Raw genomic sequence first — 22,321 nt, forward strand, 5'->3', positions numbered from 1 at the left:
ATCTAGGTTTGTGTAAGTACACTCTATGACGTTCACACCATGACGAAATCACATAATGACACATTTCTCAGTAGATGTCCCCATCGTTAAGCCGTGCATGACTGTATTCTGTGGAAAATGTTTGAATCTATCATGTGTTATTGAATCAGTATTGTCAATAGGGAGCTCCATTTGTTTGTGTGGACTTAACTATCAACAGTTCCATGAATTTTTGTCAGAAATAGTAGCCGAATATCCTGATGTGGTCTATAATACAGCAGTTCGGTGGTTTTAGTAGCGATAAAGTTTTATTTCAAATTTTGAGCTCAAGACCAAGATCGAAATTTTTCTGAATGAGAACTACCCTCAACCACTATTTTCAAACACTGAATAGCTTTGCAAATTAGCTTCTGCTGCAGACTTGACAATGTTTCTTAATGAATGCTATCTAAAATCGCAAGGCAAAACCATGTTTATATGTGAAACTCATAAACTCAAAGTCATTTCAACGAGAGCTAATGTTGCTGGAATCACAACTAATATTAAATTGCTTCTTATACTTCCCATGTTGTCAAAACTTAAAACAAAGGCAAGAGTTCCATTCCCACACACATTTGTAGCAGATACATTATCTGAGTTCAAACTACAGTTCCAGCGGCGTTTTATAGAACTCATTACAAACCCAAAAAAAGTTTCCATATTTCAAAATCCATTTCACTGCAATTGAGGAGCTTCCACCTAACCTTCAATCGAAGCAACTAATCTGCTAAAAGGCAAACATCAAGAGAAGAATCTAATAGATTCTATAAATGCCTTTCAGATGATAAATATGCTCAGTTAAAAATCCTGTGCTCATAGACTGATACCAGTATTGGGAAATGCCAATCCATGTGAAAGCCTCTTCAAAGATGAAACGTGTAAAATCTCACTACAAATCAGCATTAACAGATAAACATGTGCAATTTGATTTTGATGAGGCGATACTAGCTTTGAACCTCAATTAAGTGAAATGGTACCCCCCAAAAAGAATTCAAATCATTCTCATTAGTAGACTTGTATTACAAAAAAATGTACTCAATTATTATTATATTTGAATTTCACCATTTTTTTCTCTTTTATTATACAAATTTCTACACAATATCCTAGATTTTTGCCTCTTGGTCCAGAAAACATTTAACACCTGGCCTCTTAAAGAAAAAGTCTGCTGACCCCTACAATAGATGGAGCAAAGGAGGAGTGAGTGAGTTTAGCCTCCCGGTCAGTACCCCAAAGGGCAAGTTTGGGGCAGGGATCCAGGACCCTCTGGTATTAGGACCTTGTGTCCCAGGGACAGTCTCTGTTCCTCAGAGTCTTTGGGCCGTAGGAGGCCCAAACCTTTGTGCCTTGGCCTGTTGGTGCGGCTGCAGGACGTGATGCAGAGAACCACCAAGGGGACAGCTGCGTGTCCAGCAGCAAGGAGTGCTGGCCCAGGGACCAGTTTGCATCCCGAACCTCATCTGCTGAAGATGTCGGCCCTCAGATTCCTGATCTCCACTCACCAGTTTGCCTGCACAAAGGCGATTGAGAGGTTTATGTTTTCCTCCTGACACCCACCAATTCTCTGATGCTCTGTAGACAGACACCAACTGGGTGTCCAACAATTCAATTCTGACATTACCTGGAGTTGGTGTCAGATCCCACAAGTTAAAGGGCTCTGTCCCACAAGATTGCAGCCACTTCAGAAGCCAGCCAGTTGCAAGTCCTGGGCCACCTGTTCTTCTGACTGACCAGGTCTAAATTGTGTTCCCATAACCCCTTCTCAGGCTCAATAATTTGATAGAACAGCTCACAGAACTCGAGAAGGCATTTTACCTACATTTATTGGTTATTATAAAGGGTGTAAATGAACAGCCAGATGAAGGGTTGCATAGGGTGAGGTCCGGAAAGGTCCCTCCGGAGCTTCTGTCTCACGGAGTTGGGGTGCACCACCCTCTCGGCACGTGGATGTGTTCGCCAACATGAAAGCTCTGTGAACCCTGTTTTCTGGGGGTTTTTATGGAGGTTTCCTTGTGTAGGCACGATGTGTTATTAACTCAATCTCTGGCCCCTCTCCCCTCCTTGGAGGTTGGGGGGTGGGGCTATAAGTTCCAGGCTTCTAATCAAGGCATGGTTTTTCTGGTGACCAGCCCTCATCCTAAAGCTATCTAGGGCCACCAACAATCGCCAGAACAAGAGATACTCCTATAACCCCTGTCACTGAGGAAATCATATGGGATTTAGGAGCTCTGGGTTAGGAACCAGGGACAAAGACTAAAATCTTTCTAGAATACTCCAGCAGTCATTATTTAGACATACCCGTAGCTCTGGGCATGTTACATGTACTGTCTCATTTAATGCACATAACAACCTTGTGGGGTATGGATTCTGTTCTTACCCTCATTTCCAGATGGAGAGAATTGAGGCCCCAAGGAAAGAGATCTTGCCAGAGTGTCCATCTGTGCAGTAGTGAGGCCAACTCCTGACCCCAGGCAGACAGACTCCAGAAACTGCTCCTAACCCCTCTCATTTGTAAGGACTGTCAAAATTAATGCCCTGCACTGGGAGTCATTTCTCTATTCCTAGGACAAAATAAGTGTTCAGCAAATAGGCTTTGGAGCCAGGCAGACCCTATTTTGAATCGCAGATCTGTCATATACCAGCTGTATGGCATTAGGCAAGTTGCTTAGCCTCTCTGAGCTTGTTTTCCTCAAGTCTAAAGTGGGGATAACAGCACCCATCTTGGAGCATTCTTAGTGTTGGATGTAAGTACGTAAACCCTTGTGTGGTGATTGTAACACAAAGGGCCATCCAGGAATTCTGAGGCATTCTGTATGGTGTGCTCATCCAGGCCCAGTTGCTTGTGCATTTTGGTACTTACTGAGCCCCATTCTGATCTCCCCTGTGACAGGAGTGGTAGGGGGCCCCCAAACAGTCAAACTGCCTGATGTTGGAAGCAAATTCACTGCCAGTGTCACCAGTCTGTGGTGTTTCTGGCAAGATCAGAGGGAGGAGGAGGGTTAATGTCTGGGACTATAAAAATCCCGGAATCACCAGGTGGCATTTTACTGGATGGCAAATACAGGGTCACCACCACCATCACTAGAATATGTAGAAACCCTATTACAGCACAAAGTTGGGGTTCTCTCACCCGATGCGCATAAAGAGCCAATTATTACGGCATCAGCTTTTGAGAAAAGAATACAGCTTTATTGTGGTCTGCAAGGAGACGGGAGGCAACACTCTCAAATCTGTCTCCTCAATCCAGGGCTTGGGGCAAAATTTATGGGATGGAGGGCAGGGCAGTCTGAAGTGTGGAGATAGATGATTGGAGGTAAGGAGAAGTGAGGTAATTGATGATCTGCGCAAGCGTGGTCAAGCTTCATGGCTCTTCATAGGACGCGTGTTCACAAGATAGCAGTGTTAGTATGATCTGAGGGTGGAGTTTTCAGTCCCTTGGCATCAAAAGGGTCACTTATCGGGTGTTCACACGGGCCCAGTTAATGGGCTGGTGGTCTCAACTGAGCTGAAGTGGACAAGGGGGACTCTTGGATCCCAAAAAACCACTCTTAATCACCTTGTTGATAAGATGGGGTCAGTTGAACTGGTGCTAGTAGGTCCGTGGTTACAAGCCCTTTCTGGGGCTGGTAAAAATCGACAGGTTGTGCAATGTGCGCATGGCAGTGCGTGCATTCTTGTTCAGCCTCCTCTCCGTCCGCGCTGTCCGTGTCTTGGCCTGGCCTCTCATCATCGCTGTGGGGCCCGTTGATTAAGTGCTCTTGATGTGCTTGTCTCCGTGCTGAACGCTCCACTTCTTCCTGGCTCTGGGCCTTTGGGTGGGGTACACAACCTCTCTGGATCTCTGTTTCCTCATCTTTAACATGGGGATGAGAATATTACCCACCCTGTGCGTTATTAAGGGATTAGATGAGTTAATACACCTGAAACTCTTACAACAGAGCCTGGCACAGAGTAGAGCTTCATAAACGTCAGTTCTTATTAGTTGTTCTATCAGCCTGGGAGATGAGGACTGTTACCTGAGGTGTTAGTTTTGGAGGCAGGGTTCCAGCCTGGGTTTGCAGACTGAAGCAAGTTTGCTCACTTTTACCCCAAATTGCCTCCAAGCCCAGCGCCTCCCCCATCCTAGTCCTGTCTCCCTCCTCCTGTTCCCCAGGTCCTGATAGCGTTCCCACATACAAACATGGCCCTCTTCTATTTAAAATCCTACTCCTGTCACTGGCAGGATATAATTTAAAGTTCTGGAAAATTCCTTCAAGAGCTGCTGCCCACCCGCCCCTAGCTACCTGCAGCCTCCTGAGTTCCAGCCTCAAATGTGCCCCCTCCAGCCTTTGTTCCTGGCTTGACCTTCTGTGATGCCCTCCTGGTCCTCACCAGCGTCCCCTCCCTCTGTGACCCGCGGTCCTGTCTGTGCTGCGTGGCACCTGTGTGTCCCCCAGTCACCGCACCCAGTCCCTGTGTCAAGGTTAACAACGTCTGTCTGCCTCTCTTCCCAATGGCGAGCTCCTGGGGGGTGGGATCTGCTTCTCCTTCCTCTCCCCTTTCCCCTCTCCGGTGCGTAGTGCAGAGTAGCTGCAGGATGTTGAACGAGTGAAAGGGAGCACTTGCTTCCTGGAAAGGAAGAGAATCTGGCCAGACCAGTTAGGTTGCTTTCCAGAAGCTTTCTGAAGTTGTTTTTTGCTAATTGAGCTGGAAGTGAATCCCTCAGCAGGAAATCACTTGGGGAATCCAGACGAATCTGTCTCTGTCCCAGGCGAGAGGCCGAGATAGGGTGCAGGTGGCTGGGCATGGAGCTGGCCTGAAGGGGGCCAGAACCGGCATTTGACCACAACCTCAGACTGGGAAAGGGGGTGAAGGAAAAATGAAAAATAGGTGAGAATTGCACCAAGGGAATTTTGTTTTTGGAACCTAAAGCCATTTTTTATAAAATGGCCAAGGTTTTTTGGCTCTTCAAGTATTTAATAAACGGTTATATGTTTTATAAGCCTAAATTGGGAAAAATCCAGCATGATGAAGAGTTAGGGCTTGAGAAGCGTCCCATCTGGGTCCCGGTAATGCTCTCCTGCTAAGCAGGCATGGGACTGAGGCCCAATGTCACCCCACAGGCCACGTGTCACAAGGCAGCTTAGGGGTTTTTAAAAAAGAAAATAAACTCTCCAAGTTAAATATTTAAACCTCAGGCTAGAAGGTGACAGCAAGTGTCAGTATATTGTCAAAGGAAACTTCTAGGAGCTTAAAATTACCTCTAAGATATTGACTGACTCAGACTTTCTAGAAAGACCCAAGCCTGCAGGGGACCAGCTGGATGCCCATCTGTGACACCTCCTGTCAAGCTGAGTGGTGACCTTTGCCCTGAAAGAGGTGAGTCTGCGTCTTCTCTCCTTCCCTGGACTGACTTCCAACCCTGAGAAAGGATTTGTTCTTGCATAACCAGTTTCTCCCAAGCCGCACCAGCCTGGGAATAAAACAGGATTGTGGTGACAGAACAGAATTTCTCTGGTTCTGCCCTCGCACCCCGTCACTCCATGCCCAGCACCCCAGTGCTCCCCAGAGCTTGTGGGACGAGTCATATTCACAGTCCTTCCCGCTGCTGGAATGGCCCACGTCTCCAGGCATCCTGGTCTGCTCTCCAGTAGGACCTGAAACCACCTCCTGCCTATGCCGTCCCTCCCCGGCCTGGGCCTCACATCTGTAAAGGCAAGAAAGTGGTGGAGCCCCCTGGCCCCCATGTTCATTTCCCGGGGCTGCCCCAGATCCCCCAGGGCCGGGGGCTGGAAAAGCTCTGGGCACACACCCCCTTTACTCCTCCCCGACAGTCCCGCTGGTTTGCTGTCCGCAGGTCTGGCTCCTGGCCTCCCTCTCCTCAGGAGGAAGTATTTTCTCCTTTCGTTTTGCAAGTAACCCCCGGCAGCTGCCCTGGCTTGCTGACCGGCGATCCTGGCCACTTTGCTCGGGCACTAAACTGCATGAAGCACAGCTGGATGAGCAAATCCACTGGTTAGACTTTGATTCGGGAGCCATTTTTGTCATTTTCCAGAATGATATTTTCTCTGACAAAATTCAAACTAATTTAATGTAGTTCCTAACTGTGATGAGGACAAAAAGGCAATGAGCTTCCCAAACTAGAAGTATTCAGCGACTTCTTATGTTCCTACAATAATATACCAACATCACTTCAACTTAAATTTTTGCTAAAAACGTGATATTTCACCCCAAATTTCTTCAGTATGCATCTCTAAAAAAATGACGATTTCTTGCTTAACCATAATATATTTGTCACTCCAAACAAAATTAGCAATAATTCCTTACTGCCATCATATACCCAGTCCACAGTCAAATTTCCCCATTGTCCCCAAAATATGCTTTACTGCTGGTTTGTTCAAACTAGGATTTAGTCACGTCCAGATTTTTAATTTAGTTGTTCTGTTTCTTAAGTCTCCTTAGATCTACAATAGTTCTCTATATTTTGGGCAGTAGAAAAGTTTTCCCCATTCTAATATTTTTAATGGTTTCATTTTTTTTTTTTTCCTCAAGGAAGATCAGCCCTGAGCTAACATCCATGCCAATCCTCCTCTTTGTGCTGAGGAAGACCGGCTCTGAGCTAACATCTGTTGCCAATCCTCCTCCTTTTTTTTTTTTCCTCCCAAAGCCCCAGTACATAGTTGTACGTCATAGTTGCACATCCTTCTAGTTGCTGTATGTGGGACGCCGCCTCAGCATGGCCGGAGAAGCGGTGCGTCAGTGCGCGCCCGGGATCCGAACCCGGGCTGCCAGTAGCAGAGCGCGCGCACTTAAATGCTAAGCCATGGGGCCGGCCCCTAATGGTTTCATTTTTTACATTTAAATCTTTGATCCATTTGGAATTTATTCTGTTTTATATTGTAAGGCATGGATTCAATTTTACATTTCCCCAAATGGCTATCTGGGTGTCCCAAACCATTTATTAAAAAGTCCAAGATTTCACGTTTATCATTTTTCATCAGTAACTGTCATAATTCATTGGGTTTTCTGGACTTTCTAATGTGCTGCGTTAGTTTGTAAGCCTATCGACATGCCACAACTACACTGTTTTAATGATAGAGGCTTCGTGGCATGTGTTAGTATCTGGCAGGCTGGTACCCCCAATTTCATCACTCTTCTCCTGAGGGTTGTCCTGGTTATCTTTGCTTGTTTATTTTTTCCATATGGATTTTAGAAAAAATATATCTAATTTGAGGAGAAAATTCTGTAAATTATGAATTGACTTGGAGAAATTGACTTCTTTTGACGTTGAGTCATCTTATCCAAGAACATGGTATGTCTTTTCATTTGTTAAATCTACTTTTGTATCTTTCAGGAGTGTTTAGAAGTTTTTCTTATAAAAACTTTTACACAATTCTTTCAAATTTTACAATGAGGTATTGTTTCTTTTCTGTTTCTACTGTAAGTGGGATTTTCTCTTCCATTATATCTTCTAATTGGTTATTATATGAAGGCTATTGATTTTTAGGTTAATCTTATATCCTGCTATCTTACTAAATCTCTCATTTTTTTAGTAGTTTTGTTGCACAAAATTGAGGTTCTCTCCCCAACTCGTATTAAAAAAAGCCAATTAATTACGGCATCAGCCTTTGGGAAAAGAGATCAGCTTTATTCTGCGAGATCGATCTGCAGAAAGAAGAGGGGGCGTGTGCCCTCAGATCTGTCTCCCCAGTTCAGCATTTGGGGTGAAATTTAAGAGGTTAGGGAGAACAGGCTGGCACATGGATATTCTGGTGGAACAGGTTTTTAATTGGTGGCCTTCAAGCATTTCTGGTAAGGTTTTAAACATTTATGACAGGGTTCTAAACATTTATGATGAGGTTCTAAACTTTTATGATAGGGTTCTAAACATTTTTGATGAGGGGGGGGAGGAATTTTAACACTGGTTCTTCTCGAATGAGGGACCCCTCGCTTCTGATGAGAATCTGACGTTCGAGATCCGATCGTGTCCTGGTCCTTGGGTTCCGTGGGAAGGAGGCCTTTGGTTCTGTGGAAAGGCAATTGCTAATCACTCTGTTGATAAGAGATGGGGTCAGTTGAACTGGTCCTGGAGGGCCTGCGGGTACAGTTTGTCCATGGAATCTTTTGTAGTTTTCTAGTATACAATGACATTGTATGCAAATAGGAATATTTTGTATTTTCCTTCTATCTTTTTGTTGTTCTCTCGCCTAATTATATTGGCTAATAGTTGGTTAAAGTGGTATTTTTCAGGTTTCTCCACTGTAAATTTACCAGTTTTCCCTTTGTAAGTAATAAGCATTTTGTGGGAGATACTTTGAGACTATGCGTGTTCATTATTTAATGCTGTATAACGAATTACCCCCAAAGTTAGTGGCTTTAAAATAATAATCATTTATTATCTCACAGTTTCCTTGGGTCAGGAATTTGGAAACAGCTCAACGGGATGGTTTGGCTCCGGGTCACTCAAGCTGAGCTGAAGTCCATCAGGGACTGAAAGTTTCCCTGGGGCTGGAGGATCTCCTGCCCAGATATCTCCCTTCCAGACTGTTGGTAAGCGGCCTCAACTGGTCACTGAATCCAGGCAGGAGCCTCAGTTCCTCCCCATGTGGACCTCTCCCTCGGGCTCCTACAGTGTCCTCATGACGTAGCACCTAGCTTCCACCAAATCAAGTGATCCAAGAGTGTAAGGTGGAACCTGCGAACTCTCCGTGACTTAGCTTGACACTCCGCCATTTCTACACCATCTTCTTGGTCAGCCCTGAATGTGGGAGGGGCTACTCAGCAGCATTCGTACTAGGACTTGGGGATCCCTGGGGGCCATCTCCATGGCTTTTGGTTCCTCTGGGTTCTGGGCACCACTTTCTCAGTCATCCTTCCTTTTCCGTGAACGATAGCTGATGTTGGCTGCAGAATTGTGTTCTCAGCCTGCGTGTCAGTCAGGGTCCAATCAGAAGACAAAACCACACAGTAATTTGTACAGAGAAAGTTTAGTATAAAGGATTATTAACAGGAGTCTGGGGGAATTGGCTAATAAGAAGACTCTAAAGAATACAGGAACAGCTGATACAGGCAGCAGTCACCATACCTGGGACTGAGAGCGAGCCCCTCCCAGAGCTGACCTCCAGACCTCACCGGAGAGGGTGCGGGCATGACTCACCGGATTACAGAGAGGTTTGCCGAGGTGCCTCCCCAGCAGAACTTGCTTGAAATCCACCCTCTGCTGTGGGAAGCTGTCCAAAGGGAGGGCGGTCCCACGTCTCAGAACCCTCCAGGCTGCCTCAAGAGGTGCTGCAGATCCCTACAGGAGGAGGAGCCTGGCTGGCAGCTCTCTTGTGTGAAACTGCTTGAGGGAAGGTGGTTGATGGGCACCCCATTGTTGGCACTCCACCGTGAAGCCACTGAGGGGGTGTGTCCAGGGAAATCCATTCGTGGCTCTCTCACCTGCTGGCACTCTACAGTGAACCACCCGGTCAGGGGGTGTGCTGTGGAAGCCGTTTGTGGGGAATTCACTGCAAGCTGCTGGGTTACCTGGGAAGCCATCCAAGGAGAGGTGCCTTGCCAGCACTCATTAATACTGAATGAACCAAATTCTTAACATGGGGTCAAGTGTTTGTTTAATTTTGTAAAGAAGGAAAATAAAGATTCTTAGTTTCAACCTGACCACCCACTCATTTGCCCAATTCCCAAAGTACTAGTTGCACTCTAGCATAGACTCTCACAAATAGCCCGAGGGTACTGATGGCCATATTTAAAGTGTGCAATTTGATCAGTTTTGATGTCTGTTTACATGTGTGCAACCACCACCACTGTCAGGATAACAATCCCATCTCCTCCAAAACCCTGTTCCCATTCGTGGTCCATCATTCCTTCTGCCTCATTCCTGGGCAACCACTGATCTGCCCAGAGCGCTTTTAATTGGTTAAAACAATCTGAAAATTTATATAGAAGAATCAATGCCTGAGAGAAGAGCCGAGAAAGGCATGGTGAAGAAGAGCGACACGGGGCACTTGTTTTCCCTGATGTCAGAACATTCCAGAAAGCCAGTGCAATCACAGCGGTATGGTATTGGTTTAGGAATAGACAACTAAATCAGAGGAAGAATGGATGAGCCAGGAATCCAGCCCACTATCTGTGATGGGAATTTAAGTCATGACAAAGGCAGCAGTTCCGTTCAGTGGAAGAGGTTTCCTGGCATGGTGGACACTGCGTGTTCTCAGTCTAATGGGGGCTGACGCACAGAAATAATTATTTTAACATATAATGGGCACAATTCAAGGTTTTACAGGTTCAGAAGAGGAATGGAGTGGGTAACAGAGAATGTAACACTTGAGAAGGATTTTGAATGATAAATGAGTTTGTTTGAGGAACAAGGAAGTCCCATTTTGGACTCCTGACATCCAGAACTGTGAGGTGATACATTTGTGTTGTGTGAAGCCACAAAAGTTGTGGTGATTTGTTCCAGCAGCCACAGGAAACCAGTACCAGCAGCGAGTAGATCAGATTGGTGGCACATCAAGTCCAAGATGGAGTGGGTGAAGGCACAGTGGGGGCAAGATCATGGGGTCCTCGGATGTCACCTCAGGGGCTTGATGCCACAGGAGAAGGCAGTGACTCCTGTTTTAGGATCATCACGTTGGCAGAAGGGTTTTGAGGCAGAGAGGCAGTTCGGAGCGCATTCTTCCTTATCCATTGATGCATCTCGGTAAGCTCACTCTTTAGAACAGTCTCCCAGAGGACGTGTTGATGGGTATCAACTGTCATTGTATGTGAAGGATTACGTCTTCTTTCTATTTCAGGGTTTCTACCACGTTTCCCTTGACCTCCCCTTTTGCAGCCTGGCCTGATTCAGGTGTCACAAGGCAGGAGAGCCATGGGCAAGAGGGAGCTCCGAGTGAGTAAGAGCTGCCAGGAGAGGATTGGTGGAGGTGGCGGTGGGAGCAGCAGAGGCCATGCAGGGGGTACTGAGGGCCCCTCATACATCATCTGTGACAGTCGCTGCCCATCTTGATCCAGAGTCAAGGTCAAAAGGCCATGCCCCGCTCCTGTGGGGGCTGTTCCGTGGCTGTCAGCTCTGCTGTCGTCCAGGGTATCTGTGCATGGAATCCTCCTTTACTGGGGTAGCCCAGGGGTCTCTTCCTAGTGACCAGAAGAGCTGAAAACATTCTAATTATCCTCATTTATTAGTATTATTATAATCATTATATGTAAGTCTCTTGTTTAAAGTTCATCTGACCCAATTTAATTAATTCCAGGGCTCAGGCAGGTCAACTCATGATTATTGTTGTGTTTGCTCAAAAGGATTTTTGTTGCAGACAGTGAGCAACATGAGTGCTTGTTATTCGGTGACCAGTGGAGCTCCATGAAAGGCCCCATTAGGTCCAGGAGTTACTGTGTTGTGCAAGTATTAGTCTCTAAGTTGTAGTGGGCTGTGGACAAGGGCGCACGGCCTATTAAGAGGCTGCTATTTTTAAACCAAGTGAAATTCTCACTGTGCTCGTGTCTTGTGGTATAGGAGCTGGACGGACACGAAAGCCCTCCCAGCCCTCCTGACTCACTCCAGGTGACCCTTGTTGACAGCTGTGTGCTGAGACAGTGGGCAGTGGTGCTGTCATAGGTTCCGAAGCAGGTGGCAGGGGAAACTGAGTGCATGCTGCCTGCATCTACAGATCTTGTTTGAATCCCTCTTTTGTGAGAACGGAAGGGAAAGACGGTTGTAAGATAATGAGTTAGGATTTCTGTGTTCCCATCTGTGATCTGTTGGATGATCAAGGATGTACAAGAGCCCTCCCCTCCTGATGCATTTCAGTGTGTCTTTTGAGAAAATGCAAGAATTGAGGATTTTGTGTCAATCTGTGTTGCTGAAGGGTCATTCCTGTCGAGAGTAGTTAGAACTGGGGGGTGGATGTAGTAAAAGTGGAGAAGCTGAAGGCAGGGGAGGGGGGTGCCCTGGCCCTGCCTGTGGGTGGGGATGTCCGCTCATATGTAGGGTCCGAGGGTCCCTGCTGGGGCAGGATGCTATCACAGGCACCCTGAGGGTCGGTTCTATCATCCTTAGTACTTGGGAGGAATGTTGAGAAATAAATTGGTAAAATAAAGTTGACACGAAGCTTTTCCATGTCAGATATCCAAACTGCTCTGTGTTTCGGGAAGTCCGGTAAGCCCGGGAACCAGGCCTGAGATGTGGGAGTTTGGGTCCGGAAGTCAGAAAAATGTTGAACATTTGCATGGACAGCCAGACACAGGGAAAAAGCTTCTTAGTATCCGTGTTGTCTGTAATTAATATTTGAGCATCTCATTGAAAAAACTGCAGGGAAGGGAGTTGCTGAAATGTTTCTGTGGAAGAAGGGACAGTAAGTGGAGGAGTTGGCGGAGAACTCACTATGACTAACGTCCAGACTGCTTTCCACAGTGAGCTGTCCACACTGTCAAGTGTGTTGCCTTGGGTGTGCTATGAATATGGAAGTGCAGGGGAGGGGGCCTTCCCCTCAGGGCCTCTGACCTGGAGTCTCCTATCGACCTGTAGCTTGTCACCTCCCCATCCTGGGCTCAGGGTGTTGTGGGGACCGAGCATTCTCCCTTAAGACTCTTGGACGCGTTGCCTTTGGCTCAACACAGACCAAACGTGCAGCCAGCTCGCCTTTGGAGGGAACGTTCTTAAGATGCAGCTCTAAGGGGTTGGTGACCAGTGACAAGGCCATTAGAAAGAGGACACAGTGAGGAATTGAGCTCACTCAGATTGGCTTTTTATTTGCTTCCTTACTCAAAAGTATTAGCCATTTGTGGTTTCAGGGTAATAATTCTGTTTAGTGCAGTAAACAATTGTTTAATGCCTACTATCTTATGTCCTTAAGTCTCAGATACTGTCAGTGGTAGTAAGATGGACTGTTAATTTACAACAGTTGTGTGGGAAGAAACGCCATGACGTAAATGGACCCACTGGCTGTGGGACTAGTTCTCATATTAGAATCACTGTAATGTGAAAAAAATAAGTGTGTTTTTTAGAATCAAGGGAATAAGTTAAGTGTGATGAGGGAAAAAAGCGTTAAGAGGAGCAATAAAAATAAGGATTCTCAGTATCAAGACCCCTTGCTTCGTCTGATGACGTGTTAGGTAGACCCCGGTAGGTTACAAGTAGCAGAGATGCCTGGGGTGTCCTTCAGGCGTGGGAGTTTCTTACACAGGTCCTAAGGGACAACGGGTGAACGGGTGCCTCACGTGCTAGGCGTGGGAGCCACAGGACCCTGGGGACCTGAAGGCAGGTAGGGCCTGGGCAGCTCTGGCTGCAGCAGAGGCCGTGTGCCCAGCTCCCTGTCGCAAGACTTCCCCGCGGTGCCTCCGTGTCAGCTGCCCTGCCACTCCGGACCCTCTTTTCCTCCTCCCGTGCTGCAGCCCCCCGGAGCAGGCCCCTCACGTGGACCTGGCCTGGCCCCTGTGGCATTGGAGTTTGTGGCTCCTGAATTAATGTCTCCCACCCTTGTGGGGCCAAGCTCTTGTGCTGGCCACCTCAGAGGTCCCAACTGGCTCAAAGACCAAGTCCCTGTGGCTAGATGCCCCAGTGGCAGGTCGTGGGATCAACCTACCTCAGGGTGCGGCTTAGGGCCAGGCCCTCTGAACATTAGGCCCTCCTTTCCCACAGAGGGGTGAACCTTGATGACTGGTTGTCCGAGCTTGGGTTGCTGTAACAAATTACCGTAGGCTGAGGGGCTTAACCAAGAAACTTATTTCTCACGGTTCTGGGGCCTGGGAAGTCCAAGATCAAGGTGCCAGCAGACGTGGTGTCTGGTGAGAGATTCTTTCTGGTTTGCAGATAGCCGTCTTCTCGTTATGTTCTCCCATGGCAGAGAGAGATCGAGAGAGATCATCTCTCTCTTATCTCTTCTTATAAGGGCACTAATCCCATTCATGAGGGCTCTACCCTCACGACCTAAGCACTTCCCACAGGTCCGACCTCCTAATACCATCATCTTTGAGTTAGGATTCCAACATATGAATTTTGGGGGGACACATTCATTCAGTTCATAGCACACTGGTTGAGCGAAGTGTGAGACGGAAGATTTATTCATGAAAGTTCTTGTTTTTCCCAATTATAAAAATCATACTCTTATTAAAATAAAACCCCCCAAAGAAAGTGAATAAATGAGGAGAAAGTGAAAATTTCCCAGGAATTTCTTTAAAATAGTTATGATTAATAATATGGAGTATATGCTTCTAGAATTTTATATACAAGTATAAAAATGGGATACTAAAAAAGATGTTTAAAATGGGGCACTGCATAGGTACTATACTATACTACAAAAAATGGGATGTTAATACGAAGTTTTCTGAAGCTGTTTTGTTTTTCATTTGTCAATGTCATGAACATTCTTTTCAAAGGAGGACATATACCCTGATCTTGTACTTCTAATAGTGTGCTATTCCTCTGGGATGACATAACCTAGTCTATTTAACCAAGCCCCTGTTGATGGACATAGATTTTTAATGATTTTTTATTTAGTAAGTTATTAAAAGCCACAATGAAAATTTATATATAGTTATCTTACGTACTTGTGCAGTTATTTTTGTAGGATAAATTCCTACAAGTAGAATTTCCAGGTCAAAGTGCATGCATACTTTACATTATAATGCATTTTTGCAAATTGCGCTTGAGAAAGGGTTGTACCTTCCTCTAAGACAGTGTATCAGAATGCCTCTTTCCCTCTCCTCTTTGTGTCATCTTTGCTTTAATTTGCATACATTGGTGTCAGGAAAAACATACTCCCTGTGCGTCCCTCCTTTACTCTCACACTACTACTGTTACTGCACAAAATTGGGGTTCTCTTGCCCAATGCACATAAACGGCCAGTTAATAATGGCATCAGCCTTTGGGAAAAGAGATCAGCTTTATTCTCCGAGATGGATCTGCAGGGAGAACAGGGGGCGTGTGCCCTCAGATCTGTCTCCCCAATTCAGGATTCGGGACAAAAGTTAAGAGGTTAGGGAGAACAGGCTGGCACATAGAAATGCTGGTGGGACAGGTTTTGATTGATGGGCTTCAAGCAGTTATGGTAGGGTTCTAAACATTTATGATGAGGTTCTAAACTTTTATGGTAAGGTTTTAAACATTTGTAGTACGGTGGGGAAGGAATTTTAACACCGAATCTTCCTGAATGACGGACCCCTTGCTTCTGATAAGAGTCTGACTTTTAAGTTCTGGTCACGTCCCAGTCCTTTGGTTCCATGGGGAGGAGAATCTTTGGTTCTGTGGTCATTTCAAGTCAAGATTTCTTCTTCTGTGCATGCTCTGGCTATGTGATTTTGCAAATTTTCTGAAAGACAATTTCTTAATTACTCTGTTGATAAGATGGGGTCAGTTGAACTGGTCCTGGAGGGCCCGAGGTTATAGTAGCACATGAAAGGAGAGAGAAAAGATAAGTGTACTTTTGTAAGTTTCTTACATTATATGGGAAGTAGTATAATAGTGATTCAAGTAGATTGTGGTATGTTAAGGATATGTATCATAATCCTACAGCAACCACTAAAAACTAATTCATGAATAGCTAAATATGCATAGAGGAGAAAAAAGTGAAGCATGAAAAAATACTTGATTAATAAAAAAGAAGGCAGTAAGGGGAAAAGGAAATAATGAATATATAGGAAAAATAGAAAACAAACAGCATTATAATAGATTTAAACCCAACTGTTTCATTAACTGCAGTAAATATAAATGACATAAAAACTCCATTTGAAAAGTAGACATTGTCAGATACATACAAAAGCAAGATTCAGTGTTATACTGTTTACAGGAGACACGCTTTTAATATAAAGTCAGAGTCAGCTTAAGGGTTAAAGAAAAAGATATGCTATGCAAATCCTAACTATAGGAAAGCTGGAATGGCTATATTAATGCCAGATTACCAGACATAAAGAAGTATGAAGAGACATGATGAGGGGGCATTTTGTAATGATAAAGGGCAATACAACAAGAAGACATAACAATCCTAAATGTGTGTGTACCTAATAATAGCTTCAGAATATATGAAGCAAAACCCAACAGAACTATGTGGAGAAATTTCCAAATCCACAATTATAGTTGGAGATTTTAGAAATCCTCTTTCTGTAATTGATATAACCAATAGTGAAAAATATTAGTAAAGAGAGCCAGCCCAGTGACGTAGTGGTTAAGTTCCGCACGCTCTGCTTCCGCAGCCCAGGTTTGTGGGTTCAGCTCCTGGGTATAGACCTACACCACTCATCAAGCCATGTTGTGGAGCGACTCACATACAAAATAGGGGAAGATGGGCACAGATGTTAGCTCAGGGCCAATCTTCCTCAAGCAAAAAGAGGAGGATTGACAACAGGTGTTAGCTCAGGGCAGATCTTCCTCACCAAAAAAAAAAAAAAAAAAAAAGAAAAACATATATATATTAGTAAAGATAAAAAAGATTTGAATAATCCTATTGACCAACTTAACCCCTAAGCATTTACAAAGTGCTAAAGCTAGCAACATTTGAACACACATTCTTTTTTTTGAATTAATTACTTAGTTTTTTTTGAACACATATTCTTTTTAAGTGCATGTGGAATAGTCACTAAACTGGACCATAGAATAAATCTCAACACTTTAAAAAGTATTGAAATAATACTTTCTTATCCCAATAGAATTAATTAAAAATATAGAAAATCCTCAACTATTTGAAAACTAAGCAACATACTTTTAAATAACCCATGGACTAAAGAAGAAATCACAAGGAAAATTAGAAAGTAGTTTAAAGATACTTTTAAAAGGATTTTAGAATTTTTCAAATTCAGCTAAAATCATGCATAGAGGGAAACTCATAGCTTTAAATACATATATTAAATAAGAAGAAAGGTTTAACATCGATGGTCCATAAGGCTAAAAATAAAGAAAAAAAGTAAACCCAAAATAAGTAGAAGGAAGGCAATAGTAATATGAGCAGAAATTAATCAAATGAAAAATGGAGAGATTGTAGAGAAAATCAATAAAATAAAAAGTTGGCTCTTTGGAAAGACTAAAAAAATTTATAGACTAAAGAAAAACAAATTATTAACATCAAGAATAAAAGTGAGGCATCACTATAGATTTGAAAGACATGAAAAGGATAAGGAAATATCATGAACAGTTTTCTGCTAATAAATTCAGAATTTTTTTCCATATGGATATCCAGTTGCTTCGGCACCATTTTCTGTAAAGACTATCCTCTCTCCCATTGAATTACCTTGGCACCTTTGTTGAGAATCAATTGACCATGTAAATGTGGATCTATTTCTAGAAGCCGATGACCTATTTGTCTACCTCTCTGCCAATTCACACAGTCTCAATTGCTATATATTAATAGTAAGTCTCAAAATCAAGTAGTGTAATTTCTCCAACTTTATGCTTTATTCTTATTTCTCAAAATTGTTTTGGATATTCTATAATATTTCTACAAAAATTTCAGAATCACCTTGTTGAGTTCAAAAATTGCTTTTCAAAAAGTGATGCCACTGAATTATACAATGATTATGAGAGGAAGCAAGAGATAATTTGAGAAAAGATATGTTACCGCACAAAGGTCATGATCTGCTCACCGCAAGACAAGAGCCAAACGTCAAGAGGCAAGATGGTGGAAAAGAAAGGGCAGTTTATTACAGCTTGCTAGCAAGGGGGAAGATGGCTGACTCATGTCTGAAAGAACCATCTTCAGGGGCCACAAAATCTTACAGCAGTTATATGGGTTGGTGGGTTATAGGGGAGGAGATTAGGAATATTGACCCTTGAGTATTACAGACTGGGAGTGCCACACCAGATCTTTGATCTTTCAGTTTTCATTCATGATGGCTGTCAGCATAGACTTTCTGTTCGGGGGTCATCACATTCCTAAGGAACTCAAAAGAACAAAGTTTTCATCTTATTGCTCCTGGGAGGTACAAGTAGGGGTTGTAAAATCTACAGAGTAGTTAGATCTCCTGGAGGGTGCATATCAGCTGGGTTCGTTTGTCAGATGCCATTCAAAGTTACAATAGGGTTTCTTTTCTACAATATGGCTTCCCGTACGTCAACCTTGTCTTGAGCCAGTATCAGATACAGGGCTATGGATAGTTTCTGAGAAAGATTTGAGAAGGTCAAAGGCAGGTCAAAGGTCTACGGTGAATCACAACACATTCACTCCACTGACTTCAGTTATGTAATGAAGTGGAGGGGGTCCTTCCACATTACTTATATTTATTATAGAATTATCTAACACAACAAATGTAAAACAAATCTATCTAAACTAAACCTTTTTCTCTGAAGTAGGGTTGGGAATCCGCAGTCCCTTAATGTTCAGGTGGGGTTGTTATAGGTGTCCTCTCTCCAGGATGGCTGTGCATCAGATTGGATACTGTGGATCTGATCCTGTCTGAAGACTCTCCACAGGGAGAGATCCAGAGCTTCTGGCCAAGGACTAGACCTACAAGGGTGGAGAGAGTGGCGGGACTGCAGCATTCCTGCACGGGAGCAAGTGTTCCTGTGCTCTGAAAGCTCAGAGATTTTATACATGCTCCGTCAACCCTATCTGTTGGTCTTAGACGTGAATAACGTTATTCTGACCCTGGTTTCCCCAACCATCTAGTTGTAGGTTTAAGTGTATGCCAATTACGCATTCCTAAGGGTTCATCCTGATAAGATGGGATAGACCTTCCCTGGACGTAGGCAGCTCTTGTGCGTTGGTACCCATTAGGTGCTGTGGCCAGAACTAAGATTTGGAGTCTCAATTTATACTCTCACATTATCCACCTGGATTGAGATCATTGCATTACTATTTCACAATCTAACTGAGCAAAGATACTGCAGCCATTGAAGACTCACCCTGAGAGGTGCACCTGGAGAAACACTGGGCTGTTGCCAAAGACAGGGCGGAAAAGTATATAGAAGGAAGAACAGTGCCCTCTGGCTGCGAGGACAGCCTGGTGCTCCTGCAGGAAGGTGCCCTAGGACCCAGGACCCCAAGTCCTAAGCTGGGGTTCGCAATTTTCATGGCGTTCTGGGGGGTGTGTCTTGCCTGTTTTGCATTTCAGAAAGAAAGGAGGAGAATGAAATAGATTCGGTCCACAGCAAATTCCAGGCCCATTTCTTCAACCATTATGATACAGGGGCTGTTCTTCTGGAAGCCCTTTGAATTACAAAGGCAGGAGGTGGTGGAAAGCCAAGAATGAGGGGCCTCCTCCAGTGGAGCTAGAGCAGAGAAGAAGGAGGCTTTGGGGGAAGCTGTGCTATGTCCCAGGATATACTCTTGTTATTGCCTAATATTTTTAATATCATAGCCTTCTGGTTCACACACTTTATCTCATTAATCTTCAAAACACTCCAGGGAGATAAGTAGGATTATTCCCTTTTTATAGATGAGGAGCCCAGAGTGATCAAGTGGCTTGTCCTAGATCCCACAGCCACAGAGTGGGAGGACAAGGCTGTTGGGGAATTTCGTGGACGTATGTTCTGGGGCTGCCCCGTGTTCTCCTCCAGTGCAGGGAGGGATGCTGACCTGACAGGGCCATTGATCTTGCGGGAGCTTCCCGAACTACTCCAGCGCGAAAATCTTCCAGAAGGATTCTCCACAGGGCAATGAGGCAAGAAATTTATGGCTTGGCCTGATTAATGGGCCAGGCAGTTAAGAGTTCTTTGCCAAGCTATGAGCATAATTTAAAGGATCCAAGGCCCCATAACTCACATCCTTAAAGGGCTCTTAGAACTAGAGACATGTCGGATCATTGAAAACATCTCTGCTCCTCATGCCGGAAAAGACCGGCGTGTTTCTGAGTATTTCAGTCAAAGAACAAGGAGTCTGGGTGAATATCCACAGCAGAAAAAGTAAGGAAAATATTTGCAGGTCATAAATTTCTGGCTGATGTTAACTTTGTTTTCTGACGGGCTTGGTATTTATTTAGCCACGCTCTCACTCTTCATGCCTCTCTCACCACCTCGTAAATACCATCCTCTTAGCCGAGTCATTTTTCATCATATGGAATTGAAATATTGCCAGGAAAGCAGCTGCTGGGATCATAGAAAAGGTGCTATAGGAATCAGAGTGGCAAAGAGTCCTGGAATGGGAGTAGAAGATGTCTCCCGGCCCTTCTACTGGGGGCTGTGTGATTTTTGGAACATCACTTACTTCACCTGAGGTTCCTCTTTGGTGAAATGAAGAGTTTGGATGGATCGTCCTCTCTGGTTTGAAAGTTCTGTGAATTTCTTGCAATCATGTCAACCACAATATTTTCTTATTCAACATCTGGAAGTAATGCTCCCTCTGCTAAACCCCCAGAGCATTTTATCTACGTGTTAAAAAATGACATTTATCACTTTTTATCTCAAGTTCTAGTTATTTATGAACATTTCTTTTCTTCTTTTTTTTCCTCCCCAACTGAGTGAGTGCTTTTGGCAAGTGTCTTTTTCATCCTTGTACCCACAGCCCCAGCAGAGCACCTGGCACATGACTGCCATCCAGTAACACTCTAGTGTGAACGAAAAACGAGTGAATAAGTGAAGATGGCCTCTAGTCACGATTTCTTCTTAGGTAGGATGACTCGATTTAGAGCTTTTCTTACAAAAAGTACATTCTTTCTGTTTGATATAATTTAATATGCATGTTTTAAAATGCAGCATTAGAAATAAATTTCAGTTTTGCATCAGTTTTGCAAGATACTATTATTTTAGAAGAATCTTATTAAAATGTTCCCCTACAGAGTCTCTTCCATACAGACTTGAAATCAAAGCAACACGTTTCTCAAGTTTTCTGGAAGATGCTGCTCCACAAATTTTATCTCAGCTGCTCTCTTCTCCCTGCCCCAAGTTGATCATGTGGATCACTGTTCAGCAAGGGTCCCCCTCTCACTATGGACACAATATACCCATTGATGTTGAGCCTGACTGGGTCGGCTGGCTTTGGCCAATAGAATGTTAGCAAATGTGATGCAAGCAGACGTCTTAAATGTGCCTGCGTGGTTTTTCTTGACTCGTGTGCTGCTGCTGTTTATCATGAAACGATCATGGGGAAGAGACCAGAACCCAAACCTCAGCCTAGATCAGCCAAAGCTCAATCAACCTGCAAAACCATGATTACACTCAATAATAAGATACTGGGTACTGGGGTTGTTTGTTATGCACCACGATTGCAGCAATAGTTGACCGTTACCTCTGATTTCTGATTTCATCCTTGTGTGTGTTTCCTTTCCCCACAGTTCTTCATCATGTGTGTCTTTGTGGAAGAGAGATGGAAGCCCTGCTCAGACAGGTAGCCACAGGTCCATCGAGTAGCTGACTTCTGGAGACACAAGCCCATGTTTTAAGAACGGAGTTGAGTATCTCTGATCCTCTATGGTTGTGTCCTTACTTAATTTGTTGTGCTTTATATTTGGAGCATAACCTCTGGAAATTACATGATACACTAACTTTTCTTTACAATTTAACGTGTGTCACGTAGCACATTTTATGGAATCGGAAGTTCCAGTTTGCTCTTCCTTATGAAATCAACGGCTGAAATAAACACTTTATATAGGATTAAAAAATTAAAGTTGACTTAAAATAAGGCCATTCTTCTTGTGGTTTTTAATGAGGTGAAATTCACATAACATAAAATCAACCATTTTAAAGAAGAGCGTTATTCTTAATCTACACTAGTAAGTGGGCAGCTCCTTTCTTCATCTGAAATCTTATGGTAAACTCTAATTCAGCGTATGCCAGAGTCAGAGGGGGAGGAAAAAGGAGAAAAAGCCAAGAGAAGTGAGAGGACAAGGAAAGAAGGGGGACTGAGAGGCGAGAAGACGGGAAGAGAAAGAAGCTCCTGCGTGAGCGTTGCGTGGCTGCCCTTCTGCTCTCGGCCCTGTGCTCTGCTGGCTGGGGTGGGGGGTGGGGCACGCTCCAATGAGGACTCAGTTCTGTGTGTTGGGTGGGGGGTGCTGATGCTCCCCAGCATCCGTCAGTTAAATCAGTTTCTAATTGCATATAACCTTGGAACTAGTAGAGGAAACATGGAACTGACAAACAACAAGGGGTTATTTATTTATTTTTTCCATTTCTGCTCTTTTCTCTTTTGCGTCTTTAGGAGGGAGGTTGAGACGTTGAAAACCCTTGACTTTGACCTAAGTCTAAAACTTCTTATCTCTTTGCTCAGGCTTGGGGGCGTTTTTCTTTTCTTTTCTTTTCTTTTTTTCTTTTTTGTGAGGAAGATCAGCCCTGAACTAACATCCATGCTAATCCTCCTCTTTATGCTGAGGAAGACCAGCCCTGAGCTAACATCTCTTGCCAATCCTCCTCCTTTTTTGTTTTTTTCCCCCCAAAGCCCCAGTAGATAGTTGTATGTCATAGTTGCACATC

General features: G+C 44.2%; 1 long non-coding RNA gene across 1 annotated transcript; it reads left to right on the forward strand.

Moving 5' to 3' along the window:
- The first annotated feature begins 4,772 nt into the window (after positions 1–4,772).
- On the forward strand, positions 4,773–21,592 carry LOC131392870 (uncharacterized). Its single transcript, XR_009215798.1, has 3 exons — positions 4,773–5,373; positions 7,229–7,306; positions 21,187–21,592. It is a non-coding gene; the product is annotated as an uncharacterized LOC131392870 (long non-coding RNA).
- Positions 21,593–22,321: the final 729 nt, after the last annotated feature.

This window comes from Diceros bicornis, chromosome 27 (assembly GCF_020826845.1).
Source record: "Diceros bicornis minor isolate mBicDic1 chromosome 27, mDicBic1.mat.cur, whole genome shotgun sequence".
NCBI classification, from domain to species: domain Eukaryota; kingdom Metazoa; phylum Chordata; class Mammalia; order Perissodactyla; family Rhinocerotidae; genus Diceros; species Diceros bicornis.